Raw genomic sequence first — 19444 nt, 5'->3', positions numbered from 1 at the left:
TCAATGCTGTCTCTTTTTAAATAACGTAGAAAATAGATTAAGGCGAATGGAACCGGTTCAATCTCAGGTCCGCTCTCAATTTATTCTAATTGGCTTGGCTTCACTCATTCAAGAAATATGAGGTCCCAGAATCTGTGCAAAGGAGAGTTGGAAGGAATGCAGCAACCAGCGCTGCAAAACATTGCCTGAGATTAAGCGCGGCAGGCCGCCCTTGATAACTGAGATGGTGAGGGGAACCGAGCAGGGGGGAGGAGTCGGACAGAGAGGAGCTAGAGGAAGGGGGAGGGGAGGCGCTCTAGATGCACTTGTGGATGCGCGGGTGGAGCCCGGGAGCCGACCTCACCCTGGGCAGGTCCAGCCTGACTCACACGCTTGCCTGCAGGACGGGCCATGACTTTGCCCGGTGAAGGTTTTCCGAGGACCGCGTCAATCAGTCCCGCAGCCTGTTTCCAACGGAGCCGTGGCCGAGTTTCAGATGATCCATCCACAAGGGCAGGTGTAGGAGGGGCCGCTAGAGGCCGCGCTCCATCCCTTCACGGAGGAAAGGAAAGGGCCCGAGCGAGTGTGTGCGCAGCTGGCTTTGTTCAGCCCAGCACTGGGTGTGCTTTCCTAACCTCCGCGCTCTGCCTGCGACTCTCTGCGTTGACCTGAGAGAGATCAAACACCAGCCTCGAAGCCAGAGCACCCCGCGACCCCTGCATCACAAGAGCGGGGTGGGATGCTGGGTGGTCCCTCCAAGCCCCTCCTCCGACTCCTGGGTGTCTTCCCAGGCTTCTCCGGGGGCAGAAAGCTTGGTTCACAGATAACAGGCGTCAGTCTCCTCACTTCACTCGGATTCTGAAGCCCAGAGAACTGATTTGGAGAGAAAGCAATGGAGCAAGGTGGAGAGAGAGAACGAACCTCAGAACTCAGGCAAACAGCCTCCTTCCTGGGGAGGCACCTGAGCCCTGGGACTGCTCCCCAGGAGACTGGGCAAGAGTTGACACTACAAGAGGAGCGGATGTGGAAGGGGAAATGAGGCAGACGTTTCTAGAGGCTGCCCTGCCCAAAATAGTGTTCAGAGACCACTGAATTCTTAAGGTCACTGGACATTTTTACAGTGGAGTGAGGACTCAGATAAAGTCATGACAAGGCAAGCAGGGGAAAGTTGCTCCTAAAATGCTTCCTGAGAAACTCTGAGCCAGTGGATCACAATTCTGCCCCAGGACAGAGAGACCCTGGCACTTCCATAGGGAAGGGAAATCACCCAACATTTCTGAGCACCTCTCCAGGCACTGGGCTTAGTGCTTTCTGCTTTCCGTTGCCCAGTGACCTAACAGGCCAGTGGGGCGAATATAAATATATCCATTTTGTTAAGTAATTTTCCAGGGTCAGCTGGTAGCAAAATGGCAGAACTATGATGCTTGTTTGTTTGATTTAATTTATAAATAGATAATACAATCACATCTTTCAAAATCAGAAAGCCTAGAAAGGGATGCAATAGAAAGTCTCTCATCCCCACTGACCCCCAGGTATCCAGTTGCCCTCATCTCATCTCCTTTGCCACATACACAGGTAACCACCATCATGTATTCCTTGTTACATATACACTTTCAGCATTTCTTTATACATATACCAGTTAATGAGAATATATAGTCTTATTTTTCCTCCATTTGTACACAAAACATGGCATGCTATACACACTGCTCTGTGCCTTACTTTTTTTCACTTCACAAGTAATCTTGTAGATCTTTCCATATCAGCACATGAAGACCTTCCTCGTTCTTTTCCTTTTACAGCTGCATGGTATTCCATTGTATGGACATACCATAATTTAATTAACCAGTTCTCTATTGTTGGATACTGCGTTTTCTCCAATCTTTTGCTACTATAAACAATGTTGCAATGAATAGCTTTGTACTTACATCATTTTGCATATGCCAGAGCCAGGAGCCCACATCTTTCTCCCTCTAAATAATTTATGTTCCCTCCTCTCCAAAGCTGACACAGGACTGATTATGTACGCCGGCTCTGACAGATAAATGCTCATATCTCTGTCTTCCCCCCAACCCCCAATTTTCCTATTTTCCTTTTCTCGTTATGAAGCCTATTTGTATTTGAAACAGCTACAGAGACGCCGGACAGAGAGTACTTGCCATTTTATCTCTTTCTGTGGTTGCTTCATTTCATTCTTCAAATACCAAGTGTGACTGTAACTGGGCTGTACTGGAGATAAAATCTGCAGATGTTGTTCCGCATAAACATGGAATTTCTGCTACCAGTTGGATCACACTGTTTCGTACAAGTGCCAGGGATGTTCAAAGCCTGCATACCATAGCCCACACCAGGCTTGGATCCCAGCTTAGAACTGGAAGGAAGACGAGCTAGAGGCAGTCTGCTGCTGCGGGAACCAGCATCCGTCGTCGTTTCTGGCTGTAGACCTAAAGGGACATGAAGTGAATGGAGGCAACCACAGGGGGGCCCAAGGAAGTCTGCCTTCTGGAAAAGACAAAATGCATCATCCAAGCTTTCATCCTTGTCATCTGTGGTCATTTTGTCTTCTCTTTTTACAGTTAGATTTTTCGAGTTTGCTTTTCAAAAGATACCTTCTTGTCTCTCAAAACAGGATTCGGGGATTAGAGAGAGTACTGGGCCGGGGCGGGGTTGGGGTTGGCGGGGCAAGAGAAGGTAGGGGTTTCTTTTTTTTTAATGCATGTGATTCCAGCCACTGTCTGCATAGTTCACCAAGATTGGTTTACCCTGTTTTGTGTATAGTTTGATCTAAGCCGCATAGTTCACCAAGATTGGCTTACCCTGTTTTGTGTATAGTTTGATCTAAGTCCTCATTCTTGGAAACTTACTGCACACCAGTCATTATGTTGATGAATGACAGAAGGCCCAGATGCTCTGGTCTAAAAGAAGAGTCAGACACATACCAGATATTGTCAGTGCAGAACAAGAGATCAATTCAAAGTGATACGAGCCATGATGTAGGTAGAGATGTACGTTCGGGGTCTTGTCTAGCTCAGAGGAGGGGCGCTTAACCCAGAGTGGGGAGACAGAAAGGTGGGGCAGGCAGTTCAGGAAGGCTTCTTTGGGAAGATAATGCTGAAAGGAGCCATGAGGAGTAGCAGGAAGTGCTCCAGCAAAGAAGGCGAACGGACACAACAGCATGAACAAAGGCCCAGACCGAGGAAGTAGTAGGGGTACTATGACCCAAATGTAACTTATTTTTTTAAACACTTGAAAAATTGAATAGCAAGCTAATAACCCACATGGAGCAAGTTTTAAAGGCGAAAGCTGGGATAAATTTGAACTTGATTCTACAGTCCTTAAATATTAGCCATTCCTTCTGTTCTTACCTTAATTCGATGGGTCTTCAGTAATAAGCTCCCTCCCAATCTTCTTCTCCAACCTCGGAACATGTCAGGCAGACAGAGATCCAGGGAAGCCTTTCTCAGCTGCCTCGGCCCTTCTGTCTCTTATCTCTGACCCATGACTGTTTTCTTGTAATCACAAGGATGGCTAGAGTTTGCCTTTTTAAAACCGCCACCAGAGCTCTGAACTTAGGCAATTCCTATATCTTTCCTTCCAGCTGTCGACCAAGCCAGGACAAGTCAAGTCTTCTGGAAGTCTGTATGACAGCTCTTTGCCCCCAGGAATGGAGACACTGGAAAGCTAACAGAGCCCACATCACTCTGTGAATGTTAACAGGCCTGTGTTATCATCAGAATAATCTCCAGGGATCATATCTCCAGGTATTAGTGGATATGCTAGATTTGGTTGAGAAATGCATGTGTCAGAGATTCTCTGCAAAAGGTGGTTTTTCAGGTGGTCTTCCAATAATAATAATAATGCCAGTAACAGTAATTAACATGTATAGAACACTTCCTATGTTCCAGATACTGTTCTAAGCCCCTTAAAGATCGCTCCTTAATGGTTTTATCTCCTTTAATACCCAGATTTCCTTCTTAAAGCCTGGCATGCTGCCTAGTTAAAATTCAAGTGTCCATTATATGTTATTATTAACATATAATTAACATTATATGTTAATATAAATGCTTCAGACATTACGTGAAATTTCTAAAAATCTTATTATGTTCTGGTATAATGTTATAAGTCATAATTCTAGTTATTACTTTAAAATGTATATCTCAGAAAAAACTAAATTTCCTTGTCAATTGCACTATTATGAACTTTCAAAAAAAAATTAAAATTAAAATTAAAATTAAAAAAAAAATTCAAGTGTCCTTGGGTTCAAATCCCGGCTCTGCCACCTACTATTTTTGTAATGTCCCTGAACCTCAATTTCCTCGTCTATAAGTGAGCATATTGATACCTTCCTCCCAGAAGTGAAATGATATAGATTAAAGCACCTGACACATAACAAGCTCACAGTGAATGTCTCTTACCTTCCCCTAAACAGCAGATACTTTTATTGAAAATGCTTCTACTTTCTTTTTTTATGCTTCTACTTTCAAATAATTTAAGACAGAAGACCTAGTCGAGTGTTTTTTGACAATGATATAATTATATCACATCATTCCTCCAAATAGCAGAAGGAAAACATATGGATTTTTTTTTCTCTTCTGGGGTCTGTATTTCTTAAACAAGACTATGAATATGAGGAAAGAATATATGAGAGCAAGCCCAAGTGCCAGTTAAGGACACATTTCCTAATCTGGACTCTACCCCTTCAGGGATCCACACCCCACCCCCACCCCCACCCCCATGAAATCATCAGAAAAGGAAAGAAACACTTGGGCTCTGAGATGCTGTCCAATTTTAGATCTAGGTGTTAGGGTCATGTGGAAGTGGCAAGTTTTTGAAATGCTGACATGCTGACACTTAAGCGCATGGCTGGATCCTGTTATAGCTCAAAGAAAGTATATAAAGAACCTGGCCCTGGGTGAGAGTTCCAAAATGAAATAATATCCAGCATGATGTAAGTGGTAAGGCTTAGGGATGGAAAGACTGGGGTGTGAATCTCAGCTTCACACTTCTCAGCTGTGTGACCTTGGGCATGGATGAATAATATATTGTCACCTTAGACTCCGTCCCTGGGCTCACCTGTAAAATGGAGATAATAGCATCCTTTTCACAGCATTGTTGTGTTGCTCAACCAATGTCCATTCCCTTCCCCTTTGTGGTCAAAAGCTTACTCCATGTGAATCTACGGGGACTCCCAGCTCAGCCCAGCTGCAACCCTGAACACTTAGTAAATTGTTGGAAATCCACTTCCATATACCATTTCGTGTTTTTTTAAGGGGTCTGTGTTGGAATCATTTCCAGGCTTGCAGCATGTGTCTGCCCATGGAGAAGGAACAGTTTTCCCTCTTAGCTCCTACTCATACAATTTCACCTTGGCTGGCATCGATCACATAAACCACAGAGCAGCAGTCACTGCATCACGCTCTGCTTCCAATCTCCTTTCCTTTTCTAGCAGTGACAGGCTTTCATCTTTCTGAAAACGTTTCCATCTCCAATTGGGACTATCCTAGTCCCTTTAGTGCCCATGACTGGGGCTCTCAGTCTCTATTTCCTACTCCTTGGCCTTTGCTTTCTTTTGCATTTCCTGAGGCGGTCCCCTGTCCTTTCAATGACTTTCTGGATTTCTCATTCGCTTTGTGTTGTTTTTCCTTTGCTGCCTCTTGGGGACCAAGGTTGAAACCCCACTCCCTCCTTTTTCGGTTGCTCATCCTGCTATTTTTATTCCCTTATCCCTTCTGTCAAAGTAACACAAGAAAGAAGTGCCTTGAATATACCTCACAACCATTTAACTGGAGACATTAAGATTAAGAAATATAGAGCAAACAGAGCTTCAACAATATGTGCTTTATACAAAATGATAAATATTTTTAAATGGAATTATTAGTATTAAAATCTTCAATGAAACTACATCTTGATAGAAATAAGTGTTGGCAAGGATGTAGAGAAAGGGGAATGCTTTCACACTGTTGGTGGGAATGTAAAATTGGTACAGCCACTCTGGAGAACAGTATGGAGTTTCCTCAAAAAAATTTAAAATGGAACTACCATATGATCTGGGAATTAATTCCACTTCTGGGTATTTATCCAAAGAACAGAAGCACTGATTCAAAAAGGTATCTACACCCCATGTTCATTGTAGCATTGTTAAAATAGCCAAAATATGGAAACAACCTGAGTATCCATCAATGGATGAATGGATGAAGAAAATGTGATATTCAGCTATTAAAAAAATGAAATCTTGCTGTTTGTGACAACATGGATGGACTTTGAAGGCAGTATGCTAAGTGAAATAAGTCAGAAAGATAAAAACAAATACTACATGATCTCACTTATATATGGAATCTAAAAAAACTAAACAAAACTAAATGAACTCCTCCATGAGAATCTTTGTACTCTAACTGGATATATTTGTCTCCAGTCATTTTTGCCCATTTTTCCTGAACCTGAAACCCACCATTTTTTCACTCCCATCCCATGGACAGTGTTGTCACTCAATTTGCCTCCCAAGTGGGACCATAACACCAACTATAAAACACACACACACACACACACACACACACACACATGCACGCATGCACACACTTGCCTCTTTCCCCTCTGAATTCCTTGCACCCAACCCAGTTAGCTGTTCCATGTACCTTGCCCCCAGATATGGCTTTATGACAATCTCCTATTGTTAAATTTAACTATTATTCGTGACCTCTTGGGCTCTTTCCCTTGTCACAGGACTGTGTCATACTTACCCTTCATACCCTCCACAATGCCAACATAGAGTGCCTTGCTCATGGCGAGTACTCGATGGATATTCATCTCACAGATGACTCTGGCTCTGCTGGATTTTGCTTCTCTTTTTTTCAGAGAGGGTCTAGCTGTCTCTGAAGAGGTAGCTAAAGGTTAAAAAAAAAAAAAGAGAGAGCGAGAGAGAGACAATTAACTAATGCTTTAGGAGTCCTGTAGTCTAAAAGAGGAAAAGGCCTGGTGGTAGAACCTTCACAATAGTAAATCCCTGTTTTCGAAAGTATCCACTGTGTATCTGGAGGCTGGAAGGAAGCAGACTTCAAAAACAGAGAAAAAATTAGGAAACGAGATCAACAAATACTGTAACTACAAACATTTACTCAAACAGGTCCCCTCTCTTATCCTAGAGACCAGAAAGGAAATAACACCTCCCTTTGGAAAATAGGATTCCAACTTGGGGAGACACCCATGGCCTTGACCCAAAGCTCTAGAAGGCCTAAATGTATGCTGTGTCAGAGGCCTTATGCCTTATTAAGGGGTGGCCCATAAATGGTGAATTAATGAATGTGAGAGAGAGAGATTGGCTAATAGTCTATTCTAAACAAGTCATAAACTTCCAGATTCTAAACAAGCCAGATTTCCCTAGAGAATTATAGTAATAATAACCACAAACATGTTCTTTCTATGTGCAAGACATAGCTATAAGTCTTTCCATGTATCAAGTCATTTCATCTGCACAATCTTTGATGTAGATTATTTTACTATCTTCATTTTGTAAATGAAGAAATTTAAACACAGGGAGCTTAAGTGATTTCACCAAGGTCAGACAGCTAGCAAGCGGTAAACCTGGGAATGTGGAGGGAGAAACATAGGGACTCAGCTTAGAGAAACTTGGGTTGTTATCTTGGCACCATCATCTATTAGCTGCGTGAACTTTTGCAAGTTACTTAAATTCCCTGAATCACATTTGCCTCATTGGAAAAATCAGGTTAATTGTATCTACAGCCTAGGGTTGTTGTGAAAGTTGGATGAGTCTTGGAACTTCGAGTTTCCTGTAATTGAAGGACGAGCCATTTGGATCAACCCTCCTGCTGAAATAGCCAAGCATGCTGGCTAATTTTTCTTTTCATCTTCATAAAAGTATCAAAGAACTGACAAAATGGTTTTAAAAAAAAATACAGGCTTAAATCTAGAAGGAAGCAAGAACCCAGAGAAGTAAGCAGAGCATCAAAATCACTTTTCTTCTGAAGGCGTCTGTTAATCTGGATCATCCAAGCTGTGAAACTGAGCTGTGGTTTTGATGGCTTCTCAGGACAGAGGACAGAAGTCAAGGCCTGGGATTGCCAGGTCTTCCACAGGTACTTTTTCAAGGACGCATGAAACAGAAGTAAATGGGCTCCTCCCACAACACCGCCATGGACTGCAGGGAGTGAGGTCTTGCTGCCAAGCAGAGTCAGGAGAAAAGAGAAAAACAACCTGTCTCTAAGGGGTTGTAACCATGGGCTAGCATTTTTGCAGAGGCACAGCCTAGGTCTGCATCGCGGGTGTGGTTCAAAAGCTCAAGCTATGAATTTAAAATGGTACTGCATGAAGAACATGATGAGAAAATGGGAGCAGGGATACAGAAAAGTAGGTTGGAGGGCAATGAAGGCAGACACAATTTGTGTGCTGTGCTCCAGGCTCCCCGTTCCTCACACAAACATCCTCGCACACCTGCTCATCTGTGCACCAGCTGGGCCTTCCACTGTAGGCATCACGGTGGTCAACAGTATGATCTCTGGAGTTGGATGGCCCAGGTTCAAATCCTGACTCTGCTACTTCCTGGCTGCGTGACTCTGGGTAAGTCACTTAATCTCTCTGTTCATTTTTCTCATCTGAATAAAAGGAATAATTACAAAACCTCCTGTCGTTTATTGTAAGGATCAGATGAGTTCACATCTACAGAATGTTAAGAACAGTGTCTGGCATATGGGAAGTAATTATATGGTAATGATGATGATTTTCTGAAATGATCATTTGCCCTTTATTTATTTGGCAAGATTTTATTAATCCTTTACAATTTGGGTAATATTACCTGCTCTGTCAGGCCTCCCCTGTCTCAGCATACCACCACGCAACTTCACATATACATCTCTCCTGGAGCCCTTATCGCACCAATTTGCAATGACTGGTAGACAATTCTGTCTCCCCCATGGCACTATCAGTTACTTAATGTGGAAGCTAAGTCTTATGCATCATTGCATCCCTAGCTGCTAGTACAGAGCTTGACACATAATAGATGATTAGTTACTATTTGATGAATGAAAGAACGTATTGATGACTTCACGTTGCCTTAGTGCAACAGTTTTTCCCATAAGAACAGTTTTTTGAGTTTCCTGTCCCTTATTCTGCCCTCATTTTAAACAAAAAACATAAAGTTCAGCGTGTTCTCTCACTTGAATTGTTTTTCTGGAATGTAAACTTCTTACGAGCAATTCCAGTATCTTATCTACTTAATTTAGATCTGCATGAGACATAGAGTATCAGGAAAATGACTAAAGCACCATAAAAATGGTATTGGCAAACAAAGTGGGCCAATGAGTCATGAGATCATGAACTGAGACATGTTCACAGATTCTTCCTGCTTATGTGGGGATGTGGACTTAAATCGACTTCCTGGTTCTGCTGTATTCATGGATCAGAGGACTGGGATGTATAGTCCCAGATTCACGACTTATTTGTTATGTGACTTTGAGCAAAACGTATTCTTCCTAAACTTCACTTTTCTCATCTGCTAAGTGAGTTTAATAATACCTGCCAGATAGTGATGTCGTGAAGCCAATAAGGTGATGCAAGACCTGTGAAGGGGCTTCATCAATGGCCAAGTGCTTAAAAATTGTAAAAATGGCCGATTGTATTTTTCTGTGCTAGAAAATTCCCATTTATATTCTGGGTGGCCAGTTCTCACCCTTCAATGGGTGGCTTTTCTCAGAAGAAGCCTTCTATCAGTGTTATAAACACAACAAAGCACTTCACCTGGCAACAAAGAGACCTCATAAAATTTTAGAGACCTCTCTGTTTTGAGAGTATGGCAAGTGACTGAGCTTGGTTCCAGAGAAAACAGCTCTGAGGTGAACTGATTGGGGAGCATGTAAGAGAGTTCACGCTTTCCCTATGACTCGACTTGCTCTGACACATCCATCCACAGCAACAAGTGGAAAGAGGTCGTGGACTGCCGCAGCTGGGTGTCTGAGAGCAGGGGGAAGCCTCTCTGAAATGATGTGGTTTGAAAACCAGCTCTGAATATAAGAGAACAACCTCAGCCAGAGATTAAAGACAATCCTTCTCGTCCTGCCCCTAGGTTCTTCATGACCATTTTTTTTTTTTTTTTTAGATTCCATATATATGTGTTAGCATACGGTATTTGTTTTTCTCTTTCTGACTTCCTTCACTCTGTATGACAGACTCTAGGTCCATCCACCTCACTACAAATAACTCAATTTCATTTCTTTTTATGGCTGAGTAATATTCCATTGTATATATATGCCACATCTTCTTTATCCATTCATCTGTCGATGGACACTTAGGTTGCTTCCATGTCCTGGCTATTGTAAGTAGAGCTGCAATGAACATTGTGGTACATGACTCTTTTTGAATTATGGTTTTCTCGCAGACCTACTAGAGAATGGACTTGAGGACACGGGGAGGGGGAAGGGTAAACTGGAACAAAGTGAGAGAGTGGCATGTACATATATACACTACCAAATGTAAAACTGATAGCTAGTGGGAAGCAGCCGCATAGAACAGGGAGATCAGCTCGGTGCTTTGTGACCACCTAGAGGGGTGGGATAGGGAGGGTGGGAGGGAGGGAGATGCAAGAGGGAAGAGATATGGGGATATATGTATATGTATAGCTGATTCACTTTGTTATAAAGCAGAAACTAACATACCATTGTAAAGCAATTATACTCCAATAAAGATGTTTAAAAAAACCAAAAACAAACAAACAAACAAAAAATGATTCTTCTCAACCAAGGGGAATCAGACCCTGGGGTGGTGGGACTGTTGAAGGCATCACAGGGCACCACCTCCAAGTCATTAAAGACAAGACTCTGCGTCCTGAATTTAGTGACATATTTGCTCATCCTCATTACTAGTCTCGCTGAACTCTTCCCTGCCCCTTTTAGAAAGCCAGAGAAATTTCATAACAGAATGAGGCAAATTCATTTTGGCCTTGCCTTGGTCCATTAAGACCATATTCTGCAACTAGGAACCAAGCTGCACATTGGTGGAATTACAAGATACTAGAACTTGGAAGGAATTTGGAGAACATCAGTTGGAAGCTGAAACCCAGATATGAAGTGACATGCCCACGGGCAAGCTGTGAGTGGGACCAGAATGCAGGCATCTTCACTTCCAGCCCAGGACTACAGAACTGCATCCTCTCTGCCTCCTGGAGTAGTACCTTGAGAATCCAGATGCTTCCATTTGCCAGCTGTGGTCCAGAGAGAGGGTGGATGTAGGTCATAAGTGCAATCTGCTATCTAAACAACCTAGCAACACTGCCAAGGCAATTCATTTTAAAACCTGCTACCTAAGTAGGCTGCATGATATCATCATCTGTCTAAAGAAGGTTCCAGTTGTCATTACAATCATTGGAATTGCATCGGTTGCATCAAGCATGAAATATATTCACCCACCCGGTTCTCTTCCTCACCAAGCAGGCTTTTTCTTCTCTGTAATTTCTTCCGAACAGTCCTAGAGTGTAAAGGAGCTGAGGAAGACACCAAGACTTGATGACAATGCTCTACATCCCAGTTTAACTTCTGTTTAACTGAAGAAAAGGAAAAAATAAAGTTAAATACTTCTCTATGTCAGATGCATTCCCTTTATCCCGTTTAATCCTCACAACAGCCCTCTGAGTTCGATAACTTAGCCACAATTCCCAGTTGAGGAAACTGAGGCAGGAGATAAAATAACTTTCTCCAGGTCACATATATAGTAAGTGGTAAAGCCATTGTTGAGTCTCTCTGTCTCCAGTGGCACCTGGTCCATCATACTGAAAGTTAATGAACATGGTGTAGTTCATATACATGTATAAACTATTAGTATATATTACTTTATGCATAACAGACAAATACATAAGGTCCATTTCTAGGCAATGCTTTGAAAAAGTAATTGCACTTTGAATACTCAAAAAAAAAAAGCTAGCATACACACAGGCCTCTGTTCCATTGAGTCCCACGCCACACGGCTTGCAGGATCTTAGTTCCCCGGCCAGGGATTTAACCTGCGCCTTCCGCAATAAAAGCACAGAGTCCAACCACTGGACTGCCAGGGAATTCCCCATGGAGTCTTTTCATGATCCTTCCTACTGAAGAGTGTTTCAAACATTCAAATCACCAGAAAATTAAAGGTAGAAGATTCTCCATTCCACCATGCTAGAAACACACCTGAATTTAACCTTAATTTGAGTCCATTCTGGGCCAAATAAACCTGCCCTTTGTGCTCTAGAGAAAAACAGCATCCCAACTTCACCAAACTCCAAACGAGTTTAAGATAATAAAAAATTACCATTTAGTAAGTGATTACTGTGTGCCAGACACTGCACTGAACCTTTTGAATTAATTACCTCCCAGCAATCATAGGAGAGAATTACCATTACAAGCATACCTCGTTTATTGCCCTCCACTTTATTGTGCTTCATAGATACTGCATTCTTTACAAATTGAAGGTTTGTGGCATCCCTGCATCAAGCAAGTCTACCGGCACCAGTTTTCCAACAGCATTTGCTCACTTCATATCTCTGTGTCACATTTTGGTAATTCTCACAATATTTCAAACTTTTTCATTATTATTATGATTGCTATGTTATCTGTGATCTTTGCTGTTACTACTGCAAAAACTCATGACTCACTGAAGGTTCAGATGATGGTTAGCATTTTTTAGCAATAAAGTTTTTTTTGGCCGCATTGGGTCTTCGTTGCTGCACACGGGCTTTGTCTAGTTGCGGTGAGTGGGGGCTACTCTTCGTGTGGTGCGCGGGCTTCTCGTTGTGGTGGCTTCTCTTGTTGCAGAGCACGGGCTCTAGGCACCTGGGCTCAGTAGTTGTGGCTCGCGGGCTCTAGAGCGCAGGCTCAGTGGTTGTGGCTCACGGGCTTAGTTGCTCCGCGGCATGTGGGATCTTCCTGGACCAGGGCTCGAACCCATGTCCCCTGCATTGGCAGGTGGATTCTTAACCACTGCGCCACCAGGGAAGTCCCGTCAATAAAGTATTTTTTAATTAAGGTATGTAATTTTAGTCATAATGCTATTGTTAGTGCTCGCACACTAACAGACTACAACATAGTGTAAGCATAACTTTTTTTTTTACACGAGTTGATCATTTAATGAAACTTTTAATTTGCAATGTTTTCTCAGACTGTCCACCAATGATTTTCTCCTTTTCTTTCTGTTTCTCCAAACTCAAAAAGCATCTGATAAAAGACAATGATACGCTTCTCTCTCAATTTCTGTCCACATTACATATAAGAATTAAATCAGTTTCCGAAATCTTAGTTACAATTACCTGTTCAGTGTTTTTCTTCACCACTCAGTTATAAGCTCCCAAGAATAACATTTGGTTTTTTTTTTTTTTTAAAGATTTTTTTTTAACACTTTTAAATTTTATTGATTGATTGATTGATTGATTGATTGCTGTGTTGGGTCTTCGTTTCTGTGCAAGGGCTTTCTCCAGTTGCGGCAAGCGGGGGCCACTCTTCATCGCGGTGCGTGGGCCTCTCACTATCGCGGCCTCTCTTGTTGAGGAGCACAGGCTCCAGACGCGCAGGCTCAGTAGTTGTGGCTCACAGGCCTAGTTGCTCCGCGGCATGTGGGATCCTCCCAGACCAGGGCTCGAACCCGTGTCCCCTGCATCAGCAGGCAGATTCTCAACCACTGAGCCACCAGGGAAGCCCCTAGCATTTGGTTTTTGTATCACTGTCATATGGTTGGTATCCAAAAATATCCATTAAATGAGTTATGGATATAGCATATTTTAGTTACTCATTACATGGAAAAGTTGCTAAGTGAATTTGACTCAGAGAGTGAAGAATACTCTCTTAAAAATCAATAAAGCACAATGCAATAACAAAACAAAACACACAGGTTTGCTCTTTATATCCTACGTTGTCTTTGACAAAGCATTTAATATCTTCAAACCTCATTTTCCTTACCTGCCAAATGGGGAAGTACTTTCTCTGAAAACCTGTGAACATTTTTTTCCAAGATTTTGTCTCTGGTGGGAATCCAAATGATAAATTATTGCTTAAATATTAATAGAACTTTGTCATTCCTTCACGTGAATAGTCATCTTCTATTGATAAGTAATGATAACAACCTGAGGGTTTTAAGCTCAAAGGGTGGATGTACAATACATTGTAAGAGGAGAATAGAATGGCACCCCACCTAAAATTCAGCTCTGTCCACTTAAATGAGAGGCCCTCTGCGCCCTCTTAAATGGTGCTTCAATATCATCACTTAAAGCATAACTTTTATATGCACTAGGAAACAAAAAATTCACGTGACTCACTTTATTGCGATATTCGCTTTATTGCAGTGATCTGGAACTGAATCAACAATATATCCAACGTTTGCCTGTGTTCATATCATCCCTATAATTGGCTGGCTAAATTACCCAGCAAGTAAGAAACAGAGCCATGCCCATAACCACCATGCCATGATGTCGCCCAGCTATAGAGAATAGCACAGAGGAAGGTTCTATTCAGAAGCTAACGTAGGCTTGGGAGGTTGAAACTGTAGACCAGTGTCCAGAGACAGAGCCTCGCCTTCAGCATCCTCCGTCCTCGCCTGTGAGGGTGGCAGATCCAGTGATCTGCTGCCAACAAGAGGTGGCACCATGACTTCTTCTATGCTGACATACAGCACCTAATGGACCTCTAGCTCTTGTTCATTGCAACCCTACACAGAGAAAGGTAGCCTTGCCACCTTGTAAGAATTGCTAGAAAGTTCACACTTTCTAGCAATCATAAAACTATGATAACAGGGATGGTCCCCACCTTGTGTGGATGAGAGTTTCAACTCTTCTTCCAACTGGTCAGTCTGGAGAGACTATTTGGATTTGCTTTGGTTACCAGCACTAGCAACAGGTAATAACACCGACTTGATTGACCTCATTGCCTAAGAGCCTCTTGACTTGTTATCTCATTATCTCCATATAATCTTTCCTTCTGTGCAGATAAGTCCACATGCAGGAGATTCTTCATTCTTTCTCTGGGCTTCTGCTGGGGCCCCTTCTCCCTGCTGATCTCTCTGCCCTTAGAAACCTCCCTGACTTTTCACACCTAGCTCTGGTCATGCCTTCACTCTACCTTGGCATTTGGCAAACAGGCTATTATTTTGCTCATGGGTGTTTAAAAATAGCCTCTTTTTCATGTTTTATTTCTCTTAATTAAAGTCAGAAGCTTCTCAAGGACAAGCATCATGTATTTTATTTACTTGGTCTCCCACCTCTGACACATAGCATCCTCTTCATTCATGACAGATTGCCCAGCCACCTTTTATTTCCTCTGCCCAGCCTCCGAAATAAGGGAAAGCATCACGCAAGCAAATAGGGAGGAGAATAGGGCAGAGATCTGGACATTCCAGCCTACAGAAAAATAGATAATTCTCTCTGGGCATTTTCGTATGAGTTTCTTGATTGCCAATCAGATTTCACTTAGGCATTAGTTACTTTCAAAAACAAACAGACCTAAGACTTACTGAAGACCTCAATGTGCCAGGTTCCTTACATACATTATTTCAGTTATCCTCGCAACAACCGTAAATAGCAATAAATGTTTTTCTCATTTTGGACATGAGAAAAATGACTCTGGGATATGAAGTAATTTTCCCAAGGCCTTCTGGACTCAAAACCCAGTCTAATTCCAAACCCTATGATCTTCCACTCAACCGCACAGCCCCCAGTTTTGCCCCAGGGTTTCCTTGCCTATACCTCTCATTCCTTTTCTTTTCATTTGACAGGATTATCTGTTAAGTTGCATAACATTAACTCTGAGGAAGAATGATCAGGGACCAGGGAAGAGGAAAAAAGAGCAAATTTTTCTGAGTCCCCACTGTGTGCCAGGCCATGTACTAGCTTCTTTTTACACATTTATTTACTCTTCTTAGTGAGCTCATTATGCAAACAAGAAAACTGAATCTCAGGAAGTCACATGACTTGCACAGGGTCCCCCAGCAAGTGAGCTGTGGAGTTAAGATCCAGCCCCAGGACCATCTAACCCAAAGCACAAGCATGGAACTTCCCAGGAAAACAGTGATGTTCTACTAAAGTAGTGGGCTGTGTTTTCAGGATTTAGGACTGAGACCTTAGCAGGTTGTCAGGCCCAATGGGTAATGTGTCGGTCAATAGAAGTGGAACAAGACTCTAAAAGCCACAAGCTTCTGACATTGGTGATGTCAGGCAATTGTTGTGATTGTGGCTCCCTGAAGCCCACAGAGGAAACACAAGGGGTCACAGGCCAAAACCACACATCCAGCCATCCTCCAGGGGCTGACTGCCCATGAGTGTGCTGCCCACATGTCTGTATGGTGGAAGGAGACCCCAGAAACCACCAGTCCCACTAGACAAGCTTAAACAACTATCTGCAGGCCACCTCTTAGGGAGAAATCTATGCTGAACTATCCTTTGGGCATGGAGCACACTGGATCAACATTGCACAGAATGCGATAAGACAGATCATTTTTAGATCAGAGATATAGTGGACACTCATTGCTTTCTCCACTCAGCAATCATCCATTCCTTCCGGCAATACCCCAAATTTCCTCTGAGCCCCACCCTTCCCTGCTGTCAGTAAGCTGACTCTCACTCCGACTCCAGGGACAGGCAGGTGACCAGGCCCAGCCAATCAGAGCCATGTGTTCCTTTCCTGATCACAGTAATGTGTCCAGATGAGCCTGCAACCCAATGAGATGCAATGAGACTTTTGCTTGAACTGTAGGTAAAGGGACACCTTCTCTTTCCTTCTGAGTTTGAACCTGGCAGGATGTTGACCTGGAGGTGACAGCAGCCAGTTTACCTCCGTGTGGAGCTAGAGAATAAAGTCGCCACAGAGGAAAGCAGAGATACTGCTGTGGACTGAATGCTTGTGTCCCCCCAAATTCATATGTTGAAATCCTAACCCCAGTATGGTGGTATCAGTTGGTGGGGCCTTTGGGGACGATTCGGTCACAAGGGTGGAGCCCTCATCAATGGGTAAAGCTTTGATGCCTTTATAAAAGAGACTCCAGAGAGCTCTCTTGCCCCTTCTGCCATGTGAGGACACAGCAAGAAGACAGCCATGTATGAAACAGGAAGCCGGCCCATATCAGACATTAGTCTGCAGGCACCTTGATCTTGGACTTCCCAGCCTCCAGAACTGGGAGAAATAAATGTTGTTTAAGCCATCCAGTCTATGGTATTTTTGTTATAGCAGCTCAGACAGAGTAAGACAGATACAGATGAAGAAGGTTGTGTCCTAATGACATTGTTTGACCCCTGAATCCAGCCTGGCCTGGACTTTTCAATTTCCTGAGTTAATACATTCCCACTTTTTGCTTAAGTCAGTTTGACTCAATATGAGTCTGTTTTTGTATCACTTGCAAGAGAAAAAGTCCTGACACAATGGCTTTTCAAAAAAAGTCCTTCTCCCTTGAGATTTGGGGCCTCAGATTAAAGACAGTCTGATAGAACTTAATCTTTTTCATATCTTTGCTTAACTATCTCCTCAGTAAGGCTTTTCCTGACCAACGTATTTTCAGTTATGACTTCCTCCAGCCCAGTAATCCTTGTCCCCCTCCCTGCTCTATTTGTCAGTTAACACCATATGATACACTACTTATTTTACTTATTTGTTTTGTTCATTGTCTGTCTTCCATAACTGGAATATAAGTCATAAGGTCAGGGATTTTTTGGCCTGTTTTATTCATTAATATGTCCCCATTGCCTACACAGAGTCCAACACAGGATAGAAGGTCAGTGAATATTGGTTCAATGAGTGAATGACTATTTGGACAAGCAATTCAAGGAGGGATTCCAGAAACATCAAAATCTTCCCAGAGCCTTTGGACTCAGACAGACTTGGGTTCAAATCTGGACTCCTCCAATGACTGGTTACCTGCTCTACAAATTACTGAAGTCTCATTGAGATTAGTTTCTCACATAAAAAGGGGGGGTAATAATTTGTACTCTCAGGATTATTGTGAGATTAGGTGAGATTATAACATCCTTCCTGCCACATTGTAGGCTCTCATTATAGGTTATCTACACGTAGGGTAACCAACCAGAATGAGAAAGAGAACTCACTAGAATGATACATCAAGAGATCTTGCTCATCTTTTGTGAATCCATGATGACTGAGGAACAACCAAGGGTATATACTTGGCTCAGGATGACAACCACTGTTAGCATGTCTACCTGGTTTTAGAATGACTGATTCAAGAAAGGAGGCTTTTGGAAGGTATGGGAATTATTGTGGGACACAGGTGATAAATTGCTGGCTCCTGGCAAAAGATGACGTGACTTGTATCATCTGCTTATTTATTTAATGCTACAGACTGAATGTTTGTGTCCACCCCAAGATTCCTATGTTGAAGCCCTACACCCCAGTGTGATGGTATTTGGAGATGAGGCCTTTGGGAGGTGATTAGGGTTAGATGAGGTACTAAAGATGGGGCCCTCATGATGAGATTAGTGCCCTTATAAGGAGAGTTTGCTCTCTCTCTCTCCCTCCCCCACCTCCCCCACCACGTGTGGACACAGCAAGAAGGTGGCCATCTGCAAGTCAGGAAGAAAGACCTCACCAGAACCTGACTGTGCTGATACCCTGATCTCAGACTTCCAGCCTGCAGAACTGTGAGAAAATAAATGTCTGTTGTTTAAGTCACCCAGTCTATGGTATTTTGTTATGGCAGCCCAAGCTGACCAAGACACTTGGGTACTCTTCCTTTCTTATTGCACACATAAAAACTGAGAATCTGTATAATGAAAGAGTAAAGTGAGAATAAAAAATATCAGGACCAGGGAAAGTGCACATTAGCACAGGAGGTGTCGAGGGAGGGGAAGAGCAAGTAGTTCATCAGGTAAAAGAGAGTTCTAGCATTGAGCTTTAAATTTGCCTGTGAGCTTCCAGTGAGCCAAAGAAAAGAGAGAGAGAGAAAAGGAGAGAGAGGAAGGCATTAGTAAGGGTCAGCAAAGGACAGCTTCCCATTGGCTTAATGTCTAAGGGTTTAGAAACTTCTGGAGTTCAAGGGCAGCATCAATTATTTAGCATTATATAAGGTGTGGCTACTTGACTCCTTCATTATATGATTGGGGCCTTAGCAAACATGCTCAGGTGAATAGGTTCAAATGAATACATTGAGCTTCAAAGAAATGGTCAAGGGACTTCCCTGGCAGTCCAGTGGTTACACCTCGGCGCTTTCACTGCTGAGGGCCTGGATTTGATCCCTGGTCTGGGAACTAAGATCCCACAAGCCTCAAGGCACGGCCAAAGAAAAAAAAAAAAGAAATTGTCAAGAAGCTATCCACTGGGCTGCCTGCCTTGGCTCATCACATTTAATGAAGTGTCTCTTTTGACCTGGTGGCAACTTCTTTAAAGTAGACTCCTATCTTTGTCCTATGAGAGTGGATGTGATTTTTTTTAAAACGGCTCTCACTATGGAGCCTTTTAGGTCCTGTGCTAGGTACCCCATGAACCTTATCTGCATCTCTCTCTCCTCA

Source organism: Balaenoptera musculus, chromosome 2 (assembly GCF_009873245.2).
Source record: "Balaenoptera musculus isolate JJ_BM4_2016_0621 chromosome 2, mBalMus1.pri.v3, whole genome shotgun sequence".
Lineage (NCBI taxonomy): Eukaryota > Metazoa > Chordata > Mammalia > Artiodactyla > Balaenopteridae > Balaenoptera > Balaenoptera musculus.
This window is presented reverse-complemented; position numbering follows the sequence as displayed.